The sequence below is a fragment of the Canis aureus genome, chromosome 14 (genome assembly GCF_053574225.1).
Source record: "Canis aureus isolate CA01 chromosome 14, VMU_Caureus_v.1.0, whole genome shotgun sequence".
Taxonomy (NCBI): domain Eukaryota; kingdom Metazoa; phylum Chordata; class Mammalia; order Carnivora; family Canidae; genus Canis; species Canis aureus.
In genome coordinates, this window is record NC_135624.1 from 36,376,392 (window position 1) to 36,398,776 (window position 22,385).

Here is a 22,385-nt window from a genome sequence, read left to right on the forward strand (position 1 = left end):
CAGCAACAGAGTTTTAAAACTTGTAAACCCCTTTTGTCAAATGGACTGCAGACTTCTTCCTTCTTCTTCCCTAGTGTGTATTTACACTTCTTTCAGGAACTTCTCCCACGCATTAAAGCTGGCTGAATTTGATTTTGCCTGCACTGCTGAGTTATGAGTTTCCAGAGAACAGAAATCATATAACTCATTTAAGTTGTAACCTAACCTAGCACACGAGCTGCTCCATAGGAGATGCTCAGAAACGTGTGCTGGATAAAGTCAAACTTTGTCAGCAGTGAAAGAAGGTCACCAGCAAACATTCTCTGGAGAATTCAGCCCCCATTTGTTATCAAGGTGGGATATCTGTATTTGTGATGACATAATGCTGGGGTTCCCCAGTTCCACTGCTCCAAGCTCAAGACTCTGAGCCAAACCTTTCCTGAAGAACATACTCTGAACGTCTCCTTATTCAGCTCACTGAACACCCACAGCCTGCTTCTTCTTATATGACACGCAAATCTCCTCAAAATCCACAAAATGTAGACAAGTTAACTTCCGTGTGTCATCTTCAAAAACCAGTGATTTGTACCTCTGCATTTGGAAGGAAGCTACCCTTCAGGTGCAGGTATATGCTAATGATCATTTCCAATATCACTGAGACCCCTTGAACAATCACTGCTCAGACACTCTGCATCTATTCTGGGCAATTTACCCCAAGGGGCTTATGGATCTACCTCATCCCGATGACCTCAACTCTTCAAATTTATCTCAAGATATTCCATAACATGGATGCTTTGCTACATGTTTCCAGCTCTTGCCAGAATTATTAATTCATCAATTCATCCATTTATTATAAAAATAGCTAACATTTATAGAATATTTACCATCTGTGAGGCATTGTGCTAAATGCCTTACATATGGTAAATTATTTAGTCCTCACAAGAGTATTATGAAGTAGACGGTATTGTCATCTTCACTTTATGGTGACACAAATGAAGCTAAGGACCTTTCTTGAGTCTATGGTGTTAGGAGGTAGAAGCATGAGGAGGCCTGATTCCAAGCCCATGCTCTGAAATGCTGTAACAGTCAATATACAGTTCATGGGATCTACAGTGTGCAGCCCTCCCCGCTGGGCGACACTGGTATGAACTTCATTCTTCCTACTTAAGATGCCTTATGTGAGATATTATAGATCAGGGACCTTGTGTGAGGACTCACTGTGTTCTGATTGCAGCAGCCATAATCAGGCAAAATTATTTCAGAATGTGTTTTTCGTGTTGTTTAAAAGAAGCTATGACCCAGCAATTCACTACTAGGTATTTTACTCCAAAGATACAAATGTAGTGATCTGAAGGGGCACCTGCACCCCAGTGTTTATAGCAGCAATGTCCACAAGAGCCAAACTGTGGAACCAGCCTAGATGTCCACCCACAGATGATTGGATAAAGAAGATGTGGTCTATATATACAATGGAATATTACCCACCAGAAAGGATGAAATATTAGACATTTGCATGGATATGGATGGAACTGGAGGGTATTATGATAAGCAAAATAAGTCAATTGGAGAAGACAATTATCATATTATTTCACTCATATGTGGAATGTAAGAAGCAGTGCAGAGGATCATAGGGGAAGGGAGGGAAAACTGAATGGGAAGAAATCAAAAAGGGAGACAAACCATGAGAGACTCTTAACTTTATGAAACAAACAGGATTGCTGGAGGGAGGGTGGGTGGGGGGATGGGGTAACTGGGTGATGGGCATTAAGGAGGGCATGAGATGTGATGAGCACTGAGAGTAATACACAACTGATGAATCACTGAACTCTATATCTGAAACTAATGATGTACTGTACAGTTGGCAAATTGAATTTAAATTAAAAAAAATCTAAGTTCTCTATGTGTCAGCTATTGGTCTTATTCACCCCATCTCACTGTCATAGGCCTCACCATTCCCTATCTGTTTGCTCAAAGCCTCATAAATGGTTCCCAATAATCTATCCTCTTAATTCTGTCCCTCAAAATATTATTGGAGTAGGTTTTCCTCAAACATAAACCCTATAACACCATCTTCCATCCAAATTTAATGACTCCCCTTCACTTCAAGACAAGGTCCCTTTGGCAAGACATGTTTGTGGTCTGGCTAGACCTCCCTTCAGTCATGCAGGCCTCTCCATGTTCCCATTAAAAGTCACTTTACTACATATTCTCTCCACTGTTTCCTTCTCCCACTGGTCACTATACCCTGTTTTTTACTTATTTAACTCCTCTCCAGTCTCTCAAGGTTAACAAGTCAGTTAACCCTAATCTGAAGGCACCCCCATTACTACTCTGTGTTCGATGAAATACCCTCCTTTTAGTTTCTGCCTCCACACTTCTATAATGCTGAAATTTTGCCATATTACATATAATGCTCCATCAAAGCTGCTATAGACTAAATGTCTGTGCCCCCCCTCCAGTTTCATATGTTAAAAACTGACCCCCAGTGTGTTGGGATTTGGAGATGGAGTCTTTGGGTGGAGCCCTCATCAATGGGATTAGTACCCCTATTAAGAGACCTCAGAGAACTCGTTTGCCTATTGCCATATGAGGACACAGCATCAATAGCCAACTGTCCCCAGACTCTGGATCTGCCCATGGCATAATCTTGAACTTCCTAGCCTCCAGAGGAAAAAAAAATTCTATTGTTTATCAGCCACCCAGTCAAAGATATCCTGTTAGAGCAGCCTGAACCAAATGAAACAAAAACCATGCCTTTTAGTTTGGTTTCTCATAGAGTCTGTGGGCTCTTGGGAAAGGGGAAGAAATTATCTCTAGTCTCCATGACTGCCAGATTTTCAATAACACCTCACATTCTTCAGGCATGCAGGAGACTGCCCTTCTTCCTCTTCATCGCTTAATATACTCTGACAATGACATTCCATCACTTCAAGAGCACCTGCTGCTGGTAAGATGATCCCCATTTCTCCAGAGATATTTTTTCTTCTTTATGTCTTCTCATTTCTTTATTTGTAAATTTGTTTTGTGTTCTTTTTCTCCTTTATTCTTATTATTCTTCCTCACTTTCCTCCTCCTTTCCCCTCATCCTTCCTGAACACACGCCTGAATATTTCAAGTATCACTTGGCACCTACAGTGTACCAGAAGCTTTAGAAAATGCAGCAGATGGGAAGGTACACAAGAAGAGCTCCTGTCTTCTGCTGATGCTTCCCTGCTATAAAGGGAAAATGAGGACAGGTAGCTAGGCATTTGTGGTGCAGATTCATAGTGATAGTAATAGTAAGAGGACAGCTCAGGGGTGCAGAGGTAGGCTCCTACCAAAGCCCAGAGAGCAAGAGGCAGTCAAGGCTTCTGTGAGGAGAGTTTACTTTGTTGGGACATAGAAACAACAGTTAGCAAAGGAAAGAGAAGAAGAGGCATTCTATGCAGAGGGGAGAGCTTCAGCAAACGCAGGAGAAGCCTGATAGTAATAAAAGCTACAAACATTGCCAGGGGGTGAAGGTGAAAGGGGACAGAGTCAGATCCTGAGGGATTAGGACTTGTGAGCACAGAGAGAGTTAGGAAATTTCCATGTAAGACGTCGTCTATACTAACATTCGTGAAACAATTACCAAATGTCAAGTACTCTTCTAAGTGATTTGTGTGATTTTTCTGCTTTAATATTCCTATAAAAACTTTGAGATAAGAACAATTTTTGTCTCCAGTTTAAGAATGGGAGACTGAGGGAACCTGGGCGGCTCAATTGGTTAAGCATCTGCTTTTAGCTCAGGTCATGATCTCATGGTCCTGAGATCAAGCCAGCGAGGAGTCTGTTTCTCCCTCTGCCCCTCCACTATTGCTATCGCTCTCTCTCTCTCCCTCTCTCTCCTTCGTTCGCTCACTCAATCTCAAAAAAATAAATAAAATCTTTTTTAAAAAAATGGGGAACTGTTAAAATACCAAAGAGATACCACTACACACCTCCTGGAATGGCTAAAATCCAAAACACCAACAACACTAAATATGCATAAGGATGTATTCCTGATGGAACAGGAACTCTTCGTTCAGCGCTTGTGGGGATGCAGAATGGTGCAGCCACTTTGGAGGACAGAGTGGTAATTGCTTACAAAACTCAATATCCTCTTACCATATGATCCAGAAACTAAGCTTCTTGATATTTACCCAAATGAGTTGAACACATAGATCCATGCAAAAGTCTACACACAGATGTTGACAGCAGTTTTAGTCATAATTACCAATACTTGGAAGCAGTCAAGATGCCCTTCAGTAGGTGAGTAGTTAAACAAACTGTGGTGTGCCCAGGCAATGGAATATTATTCACCTCTAAAAAAAAAAAAAGAATGAGCTATCAATGCATAACAAGACATGGCCTCACCTTAAATGCATACAGCTGAGTGAAAGAAGCCTTTCTCAAAGGGCAACAATCCCAATGATGTGGCATTCTGGAGAAAGCAAAACTATGGAGCAATAGGATCAGTGGTTTACAAGTTGGACACAGAGAACTTTTATAATTGAAACTCTCCTATGATGCTATAATGGTGCATACATGTCGTTATTCATTCACACAAATTCTTGGATAGAAAACATCACCACTGTGGCTGGCTTCCAAGTGAAAAGCAGAATTTGCCAGGCCCAGGCAAGAAATGTCCCTAGAATCAACACAGCATCCCTTCCATAATGTTATATTGGCCAGAGCACTTACAGGGCTAGATTTCAAGCAGTAGATACAGAGAACCCCACTTTTGAGAGAGACAACAGGCCACAGTGTGGAAAAGCAGGCAAGATGGGACATAATAAAACCATTTTTAGAAAAACACCATCTGTCACAGTCCTACAAATTAAATGTTTCTATTTGTTTCCTTGTGTTTTACTTTTAGGAAAACCTGGATAAAATCTAGTAATTGCCCTTGCAGGCTAGGCAGGGGACCTTGTGCAACTAGACCCTGCCCTTCCTTTCAAATTTTAAAGTAAACAATGTCATTGGTGATTTTTAACCCAAAAAGGAAAAAAGAATAAGTCCAATTTACTGTGACATCAATGCCTAGCACAGTTCCTAGCATATGGTCAGTGCACACAAAATTTTTTTTTCATGTTATATTGGCAAAAATGTTTAAAATATTCAAAAAAAACAGGCAGTGTGAACAGAGACAAGTCACTGAACTTCCCTGAGCATCTATTCAATAACTTGTTTTTTTTAATTTTATTTATTTGTTCATGAGAGACATAGAGAGAGTGGCAGAGACGCAGGCAGAGGGAGGAGCAAGCTCCCTGTGGGTAGCCCGATGCAGAACTTGATCCCAGGACTACAGGATCACGCCACTGCCGCTGAGCCACCCAGGCGTCCCTATTCAATAACTTGTAAGATGAAACATTGTAACTGAATCATATCGATAATAGCAACAGAGGTAACAGCAAACAAAACCAGCAAGGGACAGTATTGCTAATACATGCAGATTACAAAGAATATTTGTATTTGAATAGATAGGACTTAGCTGTTGCTTCAGAATGACTTCTGACTTCCTCAACCCCAAATGCCCCTGACTTCCATCTTGGGATCCCCATGATTCTAGGTAAATTAGCTATCTCTGGTTCCAGAGGCAGAACACGTGACATACCTTAGCCAATTATCATGTTCATCTGCCTTGGACACAGAGACTGATCTAGGGTGACCAGTTTGATCCACTAAGAGATTTCTGCTAGGAAGATGAAAGATTTCCACAGCTCTTTGGGACCATGAAGAGAGTCACTCTCAGGGATATTCAGATCCTCAGCATTGTCCGACAGGAAACAGAAAAATGCCCATACACTAACCGCATGTGGCCCATGTTTCACTTTTGTCATTTTAGCTTATTGTATTATTTCATGCCTTGTTCAAGCTTATGTTGATCCCCCAGTCTGTCTAACCTGTATTTTTTTTTGTAGTTTCAAGTTTTTATTTAAATTCCAGTTGGTGTTGACATACCATATAGTATTAGTTACAGGTGTAGAATTTAGTGATTCATCACTTACATACAACACCCAGTGCTCATCACAAGTGCCCTCCTTAATGCCCATCCCCATCTAGTCCATCCTCCACTGACCTCCCCTCCAGTGACCTTCAGTTCGTTTTCCATAGTTAAGAGCCTGTTTTATGGTTTGCTGTTTTCTCATTTATCTGCCCCCATACAAGTTTGTTTTATTTCTTAAATTCCACATGAGTGAAATCATATAGTACTTGTCATTCTCTAATTTCACTTAGCATCATACACTCTCACCATCTACATCATTGCAAATGGTAAGATTTTATTCTTTTTGATCACTGAGTAATATTCCATTACATATAATGGGCAAAGAAGACAGAATCTAGGGTCAACATGAGGTTGGAGATCTTGCTGCCTGGACCACTCCATATCCCATTATATATATAATGGAATACTACTCATATATATATGTACACCACATCATCTCTATCTATTCATCTGTCAGTGGACAATCTGGGCTTTTTCCATAACTTGATTATTGTAGGCATTGCTTCTATAAACATTGGGATGCATGTGCTCCTTTGAATCATTATATTTGTATCCTTTGGATAAATACTTAGTAGTGCAATTGCTAGATCATAGCTCTATTTTTAACTTTTTGAGAAATTTCCACACTGTTTTCCAAAGTGGCTGCCCTAGCTTGCATTCCCACCAGCAGTGTAAGAAGGTCCACCTTTCTCCTCATCCTCACCAGCAACTGTTGTTTCCTGAGTTAGTAACTTTAGCCATTCTGACCAAGGTGAGGCGGTATATCATCCTGGTTTTGATTTGTATTTCCCTGACGTCGAGTGATGTGGAGCATTTTTTCACATGTCTGTTGGCCATTTGTATGTCTTCTTTGGAGAAATGTCTGTTCATGTCTTCTGCCTAATTCTTGCCTGGATTTTTGTTTTTTGGGTGTTGAGTTTGACAAGATTGTGGATACTAACCCTTTATCTGATATGACATTTGCAAATATCTTCTCCCAGTCTCCTCATCTTTGACATAGAGATATCGACTGTTCACTCACAGATATATAATAATGATGAAGGTAGATTATACGAAGCATATACAGTGCCTAAAAAAACTACAGTTGAATGATGAATACTAGTTAGTTCACTGCCCACAAGTCTATAGTGGTTCCATGTCATTCTGTCTCCCTCTATTACCTATCTACAAAGAATTTTCATTTAGTTTGTTGTTTGACTTCGAAGTGGAGCCAGTTAGATTTTCTGCCACCAGTTTTTCTACCTTGGTCTGATTCATTAGTATTAATAGCAGTGACCCCTGGCATGTCAAAGAGTGAACATTAATGACAATGGGCTTTAATTATAGAAGCCAAGGTTACAGTTGTTACTTCTGTGGGTAATTTCCATTCCTAAGTTCATTAAACTCTTAAAAGTGGAAAGGTCAATAGTGATTTATTCCAGTGACAGCAAACTCAATAGCAATCCTGTACAAACAATCCTTCTGTCTTGACATATGGCGAGACTAATAGCTAATGGAGCTAACTTCATAAGGCAGTGAACTGCCTACTTAGATTCATTTTTTAAAGCCTGATGTTATACAAAAAGAGAACATTCCCAAGACACTCCACCTGGGTGAAGAATACAGAAACTGGGGGCAACATGAGGTTGGAGATCCTACTGCCTGGACCACTCCATATCCCAGCATCTAGGACATGGCTGGGCTCATGTGCTAAATCTATGAACATGTCCACCCTGGACTTTTGTATGGTGTTGCCTCACACTGGCAAAAAATAGAGAAACAAAGAGTTGGCACTTAGATAATTCACATAAGCAAAGGGGGACAACAAAGGGGGATGGCAAAACAGAAGAAGCAAGATGTTTCACAAGTACAACTACAGAAGAACAGGGACTCTGAGACAACATGCTGGGCATGGGGAGAAAGATGGAGCTAGGTGAGAGTCACACTGGTGGAGCCAGGTGTGACTTCCCCACCTCGTGGTGTGCCATGGTCTGGAGGAGTCCTGGGCAAGAGGAAGGATCTGTGGTAATAACCAAGCATCAAGCGGAGACATTCCCATCATTTTTCCTGAGCTAATAGGTCAATGTAAGTTGTCTAAATATTTCCTGTCTCAAATGTCCAAGACACTCTATATAAACAAAACACCAAAAGAAAAACCACTTATCTGCTGTCTGTTCTGGAAGGGAGTCTGTTCCCAAGTGTTTTCATCTACAGGACAGAGGCTTTCTTCCTCCTTCTCTCCCTCTTTCCCTCTCTCTCTCTCTCTCACCCCTTCAATAAATGTGCACCGAAAGTCTACTATGTTCCAAGCATTGTCCAATACAAAAGGAATATAACAGTAATGAAAAACACATTTTTCCTATGATTTCATAAGTTTACACTCTCCTAGGTTAGGAAATTAAATCAGGTAGAAAGGTAAACAGTATAGAATGAGTCTGGGAGCAAAGACAAGAGGAGATTCAGGTACAGAGTGTCAGAGGGGAGGATGTGGGCTGTCTGGCCCATATGGGCACTGATGCCCTGTGAGATGTGGATATGAAGGAGCACCTTCAGTCTCGACTGGGACCCCCAGAAGGCCAGTGGGAGGAACAGTCACAAAGTCTGGCAGTTGTATCTGTGGTCTACACCATTCCATGGGGGGTTTACTCACCTATCACTTTAGGTATAGGGGCTCAGTGATGATTCCTTGGATAAATTAATATATAATGTATCATATTTTAGATATCTATCTTTGCTATTTTTGCTTCTGTTTAAATTGAGTCATTAATCAAGCTTTTCTATCTTAGCCTGATGTTTTTCTTTCCTATCTCTTTTAACCTGATCAGATTCTGTTAATAAAATATATTTAGCCCTACCCAAAAGGGCTGTGCCCAACATCTGATCTTGCTAAGACTGCTATAACAAAATACCACAGATTGTGTGGCTTCCACAACAAAAAATTATCTGTTTATAGTTCTGCAGACCAGAAGTCTAAGATCAAGGTGTCGGCAGTTTGGTTCTCCTGAGATCTCCTCCTTGGCTTGCAGGTGGCTGCTTCCTCACTGTACCCTTACATGGTCTTTTCTCCACATACTCACAGCTCCAATACCTCTTACTCTTTTCATACATCTGTACAAGGCACAGGGCATGGTGCTTGGCTGGGCACTGACTAAAAGGTAAGTAATACATGATCACACCATCTGCCTAAACTCTAAGTATTTAATGGAGGTTGTAATGACTGTGCCTGGTAAGCTTCCCAGACAAATCCAATGTTTGTTCCAACTCAACTGGCAACACATACACTCCTGGAAGGGTCAGCCTCCCTGCCACATGGCTCCATTCAGACCCCTGTCACGGGGTCAAAGGTAGACACTCACCCAGTACTGAGTCAGTCAAAGCTGTGTCCTGGGGTTTTCTAGGTGCCCCAAAGCCTGTCGCAGCAAACTGGAATTGGATACTTGCTCATGATACAAAGGAGGCAAATATACTAAAAGGTAGATTTTATTGTATTTATTTTGTAAATGAAGAAAATGAGCCTCAGAAAAGTGAGAAACAGGTTCATCACTCATGGGCACCATAACCATGGAGGATGCCTCTATTTAACTGATTGGAGATATGTATACACACACACACACACACACACACATATATATATAATATATCTTATAAGTAAATATATACACACAGAAAACATGTGCTGTGAAGATCTTGGAATATATGTATATATATATATATATATATATATATATATATAACATATATATCTTATATCCTATGCAATATTATATATAATATACTAAAAACTAAAATATACTTTGGTACCTTATTCTTAATAGAGACTCAAAAAATTGCTACAGTGACTTAAATTCAGTTCCCTCCAAAATGTATATATTTGCTTTCCTCTGAGTACTTGTCTCTGCTTCTAATAGGCTATTACAACCAGAGTGTTTTGAGGGCATTTTTAAAGATTTTGAAAATACCACATAGAATCTAATGGAACACAAATATTATTGTCCATTGCTTACCAACCCGAACTGCAGTAATATGTTCAAGTATTATTTCCTCACCTCATTACCACTTAATTGAATTAAAGCTAAATTTGTATTTATGCTGTATAATTAGAAATTACAGGTAAGGGACAGGAACATTCCCATTATTGGCCATCTGTTTATGAAGAAGTAGCAGTAGAGGAGTCCCCAGAAATGCTCATTGTGAGGGTCTACGTCTACACACATGGAATATTAGTGATGGAAGGATAACTTTTTGTTGCTGGAAGAGATGTTGCTCTGAGATTAAGAAGTCACAGAGCTAGTTAGAAGTAGTCCTCGGCCAGAACCCTGTTTTATTAGACAACTTATTTGAAATTTATTTTTATTTCTAGAACCATTCTTTCCCAGTATTCAAACAGATCTTTCATCCATTTTGAGTTTATCTTTGTGTATGGTGAAAGAGAGTGGTCTAGTTTCATTCTTCTGCATGTGGATGTCCAATTTTCCCAGCACCATTTATTGAAGAGACTGTCTTTCTTCCAATGGATAGTCTTTCCTCCTTTATCGAATATTAGTTGCCCATAAAGTTCAGGGTCCACTTCTGGATTCTCTATTCTGTTCCACTGATCTATGTGTCTGTTTTTGTGCCAGTACCACACTGTCTTGATGACCACAGCTTTGTAGTACAACCTGAAATCTGGCATTGTGATGCCCCCAGATATGGTTTTCTTTTTTAAAATTCCCCTGGCTATTCGGGGTCTTTTCTGATTCCACACAAATCTTAAAATAATTTGTTCTAACTCTCTGAAGAAAGTCCATGGTATTTTGATAGGGAATGTGAGACAAGATTCCATCAAAATCCTAGAGAAGAACACAGGCAACACCCTTTTTGAACTCGGCCATAGTAACTTCTTGCAAGATACATCCACGAAGGCAAAAGAAACAAAAGCAAAAATGAACTATTGGGACTTCATCAAGATAAGAAGCTTTTGCACAGCAAAGGATACAGTCAACAAAACTCAAAGACAACCTACAGAATGGGAGAAGATATTTGCAAATGACATATCAGATAAAGGGCTAGTTTCCAAGATCTATAAAGAACTTATTAAACTCAACACCAAAGAAACAAACAATCCAATCATGAAATGGGCAAAAGACATGAACAGAAATCTCACAGAAGAAGACATAGACATGGCCAACATGCACATGAGAAAATGCTCTGCATCACTTGCCATCAGGGAAATACAAATCAAAACCACAAGGAGATACCACCTCACACCAGTGAGAATGGGAAAAATTAACAAGGCAGGAAACAACAAATGTTGGAGAGGATGTGGAGAAAAGGGAACCCTCTTACACTGTTGGTGGGAATGTGAACTGGTGCAGCCACTCCCAAAAACTGTGTGGAGGTTCCTCAAACAGTTAAAAATATACCTGCCCTACGACCCAGCAATTGCACTGTTGGGGATTTACCCCAAAGATACAAATGCAATGAAACGCCGGGACACCTGCACCCCGATGTTTCTAGCAGCAATGGCCACGATAGCCAAACTGTGGAAGGAGCCTCGGTGTCCAACGAAAGATGAATGGATAAAGAAGATGTGGTTTATGTATACAATGGAATATTACTCAGCTATTAGAAATGACAAATACCCACCATTTGCTTCAACGTGGATGGAACTGGAGGGTATTATGCTGAGTGAAGTAAGTCAGTCGGAGAAGGACAAACATTATATGTTCTCATTCATTTGGGGAATATAAATAATAGTGAAAGGGAAAATAAGGGAAGGGAGAAGAAATGTGTGGGAAATATCAGAAAGGGAGACAGAACATAAAGACTGCTAACTCTGGGAAACGAACTAGGGGTGGTAGAAGGGGAGGAGAGCGGGGGGTGGGAGTGAATGGGTGACGGGCACTGGGTGTTATTCTGTATGTTAGTAAATTGAACACCAATAAAAAAAAATAATAAAAAAAAATAAATTTAGTATCATAAAAATCTAAAAAAATAAAAAAATAAAAAAATAAAAAGCCAAAAAAAAAAAAAAAACAAACAAACAGATCTCTGTTCATCAGGCAGGAGAGTGAGCAGCCAACTTCATGAAGAAGTTAACCAAGAATCAAGGAGAACAAACTCATCTCCAAGTCTTTCCAGAGATCATCTCATAATTAATAATCAGTCCTGCTGTTCTGCTCTGACAAGAAATAATGTGTCTCTTCAATGAACATCAAGAGCATGTCACTCTCTCTCTCTCTCTCTTTCTATCTCTCTCTCTCTCTTATTTTCCTCTCTTGACATCTTCCTGGCATGTTCCACGTCACTGGTATGGTATTATCATTGGCATCAATGTGCATTCATCATCACATAAACAGGAGGGTGCCCCTATTTTACTATTTGGTAAAATGAAGACCCAAAGTGACTTGCCCCAGACAATAATAAAGCTAGAACCCGAACAAGGGGTATGGTCAGTGGGAACGTTTACTTGTCAACAAGAGCAAATTATCCAGGGAGTGGTGGAATCACTGATGGCATGCTATACCACCCCAGATGGGTGGACATAAAGTTTTCATGTATGCATTCACTCATGCTTACATTATTCATTAATTTGCAGAGCTGTGCAATTGGCTCTGTGCTAGGTCCAGGAAGGTCCTACCAAGCAATGTTCATGGGGCCACGCCTTGGACTCAAATCCCTACTCTCCTGTCCCCTACTTGTATGACTTTAAGGAAAACACTTACATGTACTGGTTTCTATGCTTTTAAGCAGAAAACAAAACCAACAGCACTCACCTCATGATTACAGTATAGCAAATGTTGTGTAAATTCACTGATCTGGCAAATATTTGCCTGGACTCCAAGGCAGACACTGTGCTAGGCATATGTATAAAGGATGGTTGCTATCCTGATGGGGACCACACAAAATAAAACACAAGCATCTTATTCTCAAGACTTTTAATCTTGTAGAAGAGTTAAGTAGGGATGTCCATACCCAAAGAAGCAGCATATAAGCACCTGGCAGGGGACTTGGACTATGGAGCATGAGAGATTCGCTTGGGGCTGGTCTGATGCCCAAGGGCTTCAGGAAGGGGGAGGTCTGGGGAGGACCCTGAAGGGTAATTGAAATGTTAGCTGGCAGAGGTAAACAGGACAGGCCCAGTGGGCAATAGGATGAAATAAATCAAGGCCTTAGAAGAAGAAAAGTCAGCTAGCAAAATATGGACAGACTGACAAGGTGGATTGGAACAGAACATGCTTCCGAGGAGGCTGATGTGAAGCCAGAAGGAAGGTGAGGAACAGGAATGAGATTCTCAAAGAGATGGAGGGGAAAGCCTGTGCTTCAGGCCTCCAGGGAGGGGAGGGGAGGCATGCCGCTCTGCTCTCCATCTCCACCTCCACCCCTTCTTTCCAGAGACAGCAGCTGGCTGCAGGTAAATTGTGCTCGGGGCCCCGTGTCTTGTTTTTATGATTTACCAGTTCAGTCTTTCAGCAGGGCGAGAATATAGAGTGTGGTGGATGGCACATGCTCGGGGAATTTATGTTGCATAGCTAAACATCATGTCTGCCTATCTCTTCCCAGTAATCTCTGATAATACCCAAATGGGCTTTTTATTTTAAACATCTGGACAGCCTTATGGTGGCTGAGAATTAAGGTGCTGAGTGAAGAAAACAGCACAGTCATAAAGTCTGTCGAATAAACAAAGCTTTCTTTGGAACATTAACTCCTTTACTGAGAAATTGTCTCTGTTCCTCAAAATGCACTTGGTAACTTTACATCTTCATCTCCAGGTACCACTTTTCTCTTGCAAATACTCTCATGGCAGTTAATGGGGCCATTAAGGTAGGAAACTATGAGATATTAGCATAAAAAGAACATTGCCAGGAAAGAGATGCAAAAGGCCTTTCCTCACGCAAGCTCTTTTCCCCCCTTTTGGCATTTGCTTTTGTTTTATAACAGCAGAAATTCCCATTGTGGGTGGTGGTAATTTTAGCTAGATAATAACTCTGCCGACACCGTCATAAATTGGCAAAAGGTGTGTAACTCAGGGAGGGGAAAGACTGGAATGGAAAATAATCAAGTAGTTTCTATTTGTTTTTAATACACACAGCCATTCAATCAAGAGAGGTCTGCATTTTCTCTTTCTTCTCAGAGATCACTAGGGTTTCTTTTTGCCTGAAGAAGGTGATGAAGTCGAGATGACATGGATAGTCGCAGCCTTTGCACATGCCCTGCTGTCTGCTGGGTGCTCTCCCTATCCTGGAGTCTGAGGATCAACATTTCCTTACTCTGGAAGGTTTGGTTCATGTGTTCTCTACAGCATAAGCCTGCCCGAACCCCCCAGAGGAGGATTGAAGCTATCTTCTCTGAGTTACTGGAAAACCACAGGGGCTTCTCCTGTGGTTCTATCATTGCGTTTGTAGGCAAATGGTCCCACCCAATGACTGTGGTGGCCGGCCACAAGCAGGACTGGGCAAGGTGGCTACGGATTCAGGAGTTCTGGGTCTTGGGCCCTAGAACAGGGCCTAGAACAGAGTTAGATTTACTTTTATGTATCTGTTTTCTATAGTTGTAGTATAGATTCTCATACACATTGCAGGTTAAAATAACTTAGGAGTCTAGGCAGGGCTAGTGGAGTCCTCTGCTTTGGGTCCCCTGAAGTATCATTTAGGGATGGATACTCATCAGAGGCTCAGCTGTGGAGGGAACTGCCTTCATGGTCACTCAGATTGTTGGCAGCTGTTGGACTCCTGACAGCTGTCTTCTGCTTGTCCACGAAGAGAAGTCTCCAGAGATTCTGCTAAGTCAGAGTCTTCTATAATATGACATGTCCTATGTGCCATGCCTTGTCATCTTTGTACATTCTATTGGTTAGATGCAAGTCACAAGACTCACTTCTCGGGAGGGGATTAAGCACAGGCATGAATATCAGGAAGTGGGATCATGAGGGCCCGTTTCATATCTGCACAACACATAAATGGTTTAATAAATCTCTCACCCAAACAAATTGCTTTGTTTTCCCCAATCACAGCCGTCCTGAACCTGGTGTTGCTGCATGCCACATCTGTTTTCATGCATTTGAGATCCTTTACTTGATGCCCACCTTGTAATCCCCGGATCCTCGCAGGACAGAGTTCATGTCTGTCCAGTGGGGCTGTATATCCACAGAACCTAGCAAGGACTGAACTGTGCTAGGTGCACAATGTCATATCTCAAATGAATGAATTCATTCATTCATGGGGAGAACACATGAGTGTGCTCAATCCTTGGTGTGAGTGACTGTGGACCTTATATTCTTCTTTATGCAATATTTTCCCTCCATGTTCTGTAAGTGTTGGCTTGGGAGTGAATAAAACACTCAATAGCCATATCTCATGCCAATAACTCATTTCTTTATTTCTTTAGACCTATTCTTGAAAGCACCTCTGCATGGACAACTCCCCAAACAGAGGATTCTGCCTCAGGCCAGAAAGCTTGGAGTTATTCAAACATGAAATAGGCAGAGATAAACCACAGTTGAAGGAGCACATGACTTTCCTGCGATAATCTTCAGGGCCCTTGTATTTGCATGCCCCTTGCTTCTGTCCCCTCTCCGTTCTCCACTGATTCCATGCTGCGTAGCTGGTGCACGTTTCTGGATTGCCCTGAGCCGTGATTTATTCTTTCCTGCATTATGCCTTTTGAATGCCTTCTCCCTGCCCCTGTATAGCCCTGAAACCTTTCTCTCTAATTTCAATTTGTACTTTATTTTCACTCCAGAAACACTCATATGTGATCAGTCACCTGCCCCAGGTTGACTGTGTCGGCTCCACTGCTACCGTCCTAGCAATGCCTCACAAGTCACGATGCATGCAGGTCTAGTAGCTCCAAATTTGGAGGCTCTTCTAGAATACCATCGCCCTCTCCAAGATTTTATATGTAAAGGCACAGATATGTTCTAAGTAAATGGATGGGAAATATACACCATGCACAGAAAAAGTATATGTCTTAGGTAGCATAATGATTTCTGATAAGTTATAGGTTAAGAGTGGGCATGTTCAGAGATTAAAAAGAAAAAGCTCTGTGAGACAGGCAGGGGATGGCATTCAACCACACGGATGTGACAGATGAGGAAACCTAGACTTACAGAGGAGAGACTGACTTGTTTGACAGTGTTAGGCTTGGCATGGTCTCCCCACCAAATTACGAGCTTCCTAGAGGGAGAGCTCCCATCTTGTAAGTCTTAATACCCTCTGCAGCTCACAACATCACCATCGGGGAAGGCATTCCACAACTGATCACAGAGCAAATGATCTACTATCAACCATCACGGAATGATACCCCCATGAACATCTTCCAAATTGCCATTCACGGCATAATGTACAAGATGGTTCTGATATGTCAGTGGAGAGCTAATGCCTGTCTTCCTAGGATCTCCCATGGAACTACCCCACACCACTAGTCACATGGCTAGTGTGTAAACTATTGTTTATTCAACATGACCCCATCTGGCCACTCTGGTTGACCCAGGAGTGTGTACATGATCCAACAGTGTCCTCTTTCTCTCCTTTCTTCAGAATTCTGAAACTGAAACTGAGCAGAACTCATTAACTGGTACCTGAACCTATAATGTATAGAACGCTGGTATTACTTATGGCCATGATCATCCAAAATTGTTTTGAAACTTGGAGGATGCTGTTCAGGGGAGAGACAACAACAAAAACAACAACAACAACAAAACATTTAAGGAGAGAAAGAGAGGTGAGATAAAGAAAGAAAGCACTTGCATAGGTTCAAGTCCTCAGGCAATGAACTCCTGAAACCCATCTGTGTTTCCATTCGGGGTCCAATGTAGACCCCAGTACTTTTTGAATGAGTCTTTCTTTGACTTTAGTTGGTTCATGCTGTGCATTAGGCTAAAAAATAAAAGTTTTGACCAATGTATTCATTTACCTCTTAGCATTATTTCAAATCAAGAATACCTCTCTGATTATAATCTTTTTTAAATGTAAAATAGAAGGATTACAAGAAAGACATTACAAGCAGTAACAGTAAGATCATATCAGACATATTTTGGGAGAAGAAAAAGGTTTGAAAAGTGTCCCTAAAATGTCACCATGTTGCCAGCTGCCTGTTCTCCTTACTCAGCAGGCCGGTTCAGCCTGGTGCATTGTTGGGCCTGCAGCAATATTCTACAGCAGCAAGGATAGCACATCATCCAATTACATGGTCTATTGTTTCATTATTCACCCTACATTGGCTGCACCTGCCACCAACCCCGCTCTCCTTCATTTCCTACTTGCCAGCTTACCTCCCTCTGTACGCACCACAATCACACCCCGTTCTGAGCCACCTCAGTATCCCATTAGTCTCAGTAAACAATATGCTTCACTTCAATTATGCATTTAGAAATAGTATCTCAATTCCTACTGCCCATTTCAGCCAATATTTTACTGCAAACATCGTAGAGTAGGAGTGAATCATGAAAGCAGAAATTTCAGGGCCAAATCAAAGTGGCTCCTGTCCTCTACTGTTTCATGCTTACCTTGGTGCAGGTAGAGTCACACACTGTGCAAACACACAACACACATACATTACATACACACAAAAAAAAACACACATACAGGCCATACATACACACCGCACATACATACATCACATAAAACATACACACATACTACATACACACACCACAGACACATGCACACATATCACATACCCCCACATCACAAACAACATATACACACATACATTACACAAAAAACCACATACACACCACACATATACATGTCACATACAACATACACACAAACCACATACCCACACATCACACACACACACACACACGCACACACACACACAGAAACCAAACAGAATGCACATACTATACTCATATCAAGAGAGCCTCATGCTTGGTTAGAACAGTTAATTTACATAATATATTTTTCAAGCCATGTCACTTTTTCATTTCTGTTAAATGAAATAGTACTTGAGCAATACTATGAGACATGGGAGAGAAATGTAAACATGGTGTCTGCCCTCAGGGAAATTGCATTGTAGCAGGTGGAGGACATGTACACAGGAAGATCATTTCTGAACAATCAGATTCAGAACCTGAATTCCTACACTCAACTGAATCATCAGCATCCAGTCAACAAATCAAAATCACATCAGCAATTTTAGTAGAAATAGTTTTATATCAGGAGATGGTTAAATAAATAAAAAGATCAGATAAGTGGTGTGGCTGGCTGGATCAGTTGGTAGATCATGACTCTTGGTCTCACGGTCATGAGTTCAAGCCTCACATTGAGCCTAGAGTCTAAATAAATAAATAAATACATAAATACATAAATAAATAAATAAATTTGGGGCACTTGGGTGGCTCAATTAGTTAAGTGTCTTGACTTTTGGTTTCAGCTCAAGTCATGATCTCAGGGTCCTGGTATTGAGCCCTGCATCAGGCTCCACACTCAGCATAGAGGCTGCTTGAAGATTCTCTCTCCTTCTCCTGCTGCCCCTACCTCCATTCTCTCTCTCTCCCAAGTAAATAGATAAATAAATAAATCTTTTATTTATTTATTTATTTTTAATATTTTATATATTTATTCATGGAAGACACAGAGAGAAGCCAGAGACATAGGCAGAGGGAGAGAGAGGCTCCTCACAGGGAGCCCGATGTGGGACTCAATCCTGGAACTCCAGGATCACTCCCTGAGCCAAAGGCAGATGCTCAAGCACTGAGCCACCCAGGCATCCCAATAAGTAAATCTTTTAACAAATAAAATAAATATATAAAAATTTAAAAAGACCAGATAAATAAAGGGAAATCCTGAGGTAAGTAGTGGCAATAACTACGCAAATGAGCTGCCCTGTCTAGGAGCTGGGGAAAGGTGAAATCACTCAGGTCACCACTGTGCACCTTTCCACTCTGCAGAAGCCCCCAAATCTCTGGCTTACATAGGGTAATCTGCTTGACTTTCGTCTCCATGGTCCTCACTCAAATAGCAACCCCACTAAGTCCTGACCACCCCTAAAAGAGGCACAGAATGAGGAAGGCAAAGGCAAGACAAGAATATGGCCTTAGGTGTAACCTGGAGCAGAGATGGTCTCCTGCTACTAAGTAGGTCTCACCCCACAAGGCCATCAAAAGGAGAATGTTACAGCCATTTCTGATAGGAGGGACAGGTTTAAGGAAAATCTCAGGAGACTAGTTGGCCACATCAAGTTTCTATCAATCACCTACACATCTAAGTAGGGACCTGGATGTGAGTCTGGGACTTGAGGGTGAGGTCCTATCTGAGACAACAATGTTGGAGCTATCAGCTTCCACCTGGTATTTAAAGCCATGACATCAGGAGAAGTCAATAACAGATAAAGGAAATGTAAAAAAGAAAAAAAAAAAAAAAAAAAAAAGCTTGAGCTCCAGAAGGCACCAAGCTTAGTGGCTGAGGGGCCAAGGAGGAAACAGTAAACAAGACTAAAATAAAACAGTTAATGGAGTGGCCCTGTGGTGCCTCGGATACCAAGCTGATGGCCTTGGAAGTGGAAGGACTGATTATATTTTCCAATGCTGATATTCAGGATCCAGAGATGAGACTGACAGCCTCACTATTATTTAAACAGCAAAAATCTGATTAAAAGAATCATTAATGAGACACTTATGAACTGAAAAAGGAAAACATTAGAGTATCTGGGAGGTCAGAACTTTGGGAAGCTGCCACCAGCCCAAAGAGACCGAATTGATCAATGTAGATGTTTGTTGGAGGAGACACAAGCACAAAAACTCAGGCATTCCAGGAGGGGATGCCACTGGCCTGGTGCAGGTATCTCCACACTCAAAGTGGGAGCTCCACAGGGTTGGGTTCTGGACTTCCAAAGATGCGACAGTGGCCAGCTGCTGCTGGTGTCTCTGAGGGACACAACTGGATCGGTACGTGCAGCTTGGAACCACCACCGCCTGGATGAACAAGCATTGCCAGGATTATGTCATGGGGATGGGAACCACAAGGAGGCCAAAAGAAGACAGGGAGCAGCCACACCCCTTCCCTTCTGAGGCCTTCCTTTAGGTCTCTGTGAAGCTGGACGATGGGAGTGGGGAGCTGACGTGAGGTGGATGACCAGAGACAACAAGTGCCTGAGCCACAGAGCAGGAGAGGCCATCTACATGTATACGAACTCCACTACCCATTACGGACAGGGAGCCAGGGGCTTGTCTCTAAAGCATAAGGGCAAGTCCTGGTGGCGCTGGGAGTAGAGAAAGACCATCGAAGCCTGCAAAAAAAAGTTCAACAAAAAGTGACTGAGCACCCAGCTTTATCTGCCGTATGGAATTGGCATCTTAAAAAGAAAAATAGTGATTTGGGCCAGGGGCTGGCATATTTTTTTTTCCTGTAAATCATCAGATAGCAAATATCTGAGGCACCATGAGCTGCATGGGCTCCGTCACAACTACTCAACACCAGCAGTGCAGCAGTGGGGCAGCCATAAACAATATATAAATGAAAGCATGTGGCCGCACGCTAAAACTTTATTTCTTGACACTGAAATTTGAATGTTATATAATTCTCACATGTCCTAAAATTGCATGCTTTTGATTTTTTTTCAATCATTTCAAAGTGTGAAAGCTATTCTTACGTGGTGAGCTATAGCAGCCAGGAGGATTTTCCTGAAGGGAATGCTTAGCCACCTCCAGGTTTCTGCTCAGGCTCTGCCCTCACAAAACATGAAAAGCTGCAGATAACAACCCACAGGCACAATAGTGTCTAGTCAGAGGTAGAAAAACATGGATGTGACTTTGGAAAGATATGCTGAGTTCTTTGCAAGTTCCAGTACCTAGGGAAACTTTGGAAGAAGTAGAATATTAGAGACTGCAATGTGCTGACTTAGACATGGAGGGGAAACCAGAAGAATCCCACTAGCTCTCAGTCTGCAGAGCAGATGTTCGTGTTTGGGTAGAACCATGAATTACTCTTCATGGCCCCTCCAGAGCCTCTCTGTCTGGCAATTTTCCATAAAATGGCCAATATGGCAGGCTAGCAATCAGCATTTTCAAACTTAGCCTGTCTTTATGGATCGCCATTAACATGAGGTGTGACAGCAATCTGAGATGACAGGAGGGAAATGCCCAAGCTCTCCTAGACAAATGCCATTTACCACAGCATGAACATTTTCCCAAGCACACCAGGAGGGCTTATAGAAAACAAAGGGAAGGAAATAAACTATCTGGAAGAAATTAGCTGTTGGCCAATTGCACCCGTCCTGGATTGCTTTGCTGATGTACTTTAGAACCCAATGGGATGAAGACCATGTCCTCCCTCACTGTGGCTCAGATGAGTCTGGAGCCACTCTGGTGCTACAGCATGGTCCTTTGTGCTTTCCCCACAACATACACACACCCTCCAGTTCCCCAAAGCAGGTAAAGCAAGAGGGGCACTGATGCCAGCAAGGAAGGACACAGTCATACAAGGTGAATGGCTCCACGACTAGCCTCTGGGGGTCCAAATTCTGCTTCTGCCACTTTGTACTGTGAAACTGCAGATGAGGTGGATTATTTAGTTGCCCTGTACATTAGTTTTTTTAACTATAAAGATATGCAGAAAATAGTGGCATCAATCCCACACAATTATGAGAATTAAATGGATCAATACATGTAAATGGCTTAAAATAGTGCCTGGTGCAAAGTAAAACATTTAATGAACATAATTGACTCTAGAGCCTGATATAAAAGCCATGGTTAGTTTTCTACAGCCTGGTGGACAAACTCCAGCCTCCTGGGCTTGAGACCTCACCTATCATTAGCTACAATCACACAGGATTTCTGAATACTCTACAAATACTCCACATCTGTTCTCATTGACGCTTTTGTACTCGCTCTTTTCTGTACCTCAAAAGTCTTTCCCTATCGCTGTCCTAAAATCTCTACTCATCCTTTCAGATCTAGCATGAAAATTGCTTAATTTTATACTATCTCAGCCTACAGAAAGTATTAAATTCCTTCTACCATGAGCTCTCTGGGCACTTTCCTTGGCTAGCACAATATCTGATAGTTAAAACGGGTCTTCAGGAACTCTGGCTTTCGGGCAGTCCTATTATAAAAGATGAAAGTCCTTTTATCTCTCTGGTAAAGAGCAGGTTTTCCTACACACATTCCATAACATTAGTTAGCCTTTGCTTCATGCCCAAAACAGAGTTACAGGATTTTGTATTTGCAGAAGAATGCCCTCAGTGCTTTGGCTGAACATAAATTTCCTTTGTTTGGTTCCCCTTGGTCCTTCTAAGAGAAACTGGATTTTTCTTAAAGTAACAAACATCACCTAAAACTAAAAGGGAAATATGCAAAGGAACACACATGTGCAGTGATCATGGAAAGCTCCAGTCTGGTTGTAGAGTAGAGACTCCAGATCTACTGGGGTGGAGGTTGGAACACAGAACAACAGGTTGTATGCTGAGCACAGAAATGTGTAGGTTCAAATTCCAGCTG

At 41.6% G+C, this 22,385-nt stretch overlaps 1 long non-coding RNA gene across 4 annotated transcripts in view; it reads left to right on the plus strand.

Annotated features, from left to right (window-relative positions):
- Positions 1–379: 379 nt before the first annotated feature.
- Positions 380–22,385, plus strand: part of LOC144283368 (uncharacterized) — a 28,328-nt gene continuing 6,322 nt past the window's right edge. Inside the window, exons 1-4 of one of the 4 annotated variants that reach the window (XR_013351916.1) lie at positions 380–604; positions 2,841–2,926; positions 12,007–14,222; positions 15,332–16,849. This is a non-coding gene — a long non-coding RNA (uncharacterized LOC144283368). Of the gene's footprint in view, positions 605–2,840; positions 2,927–12,006; positions 16,850–22,385 lie in introns of those variants that run through there. The other 3 variants (XR_013351917.1, XR_013351918.1, XR_013351915.1) reach the window with 3 other exon arrangements.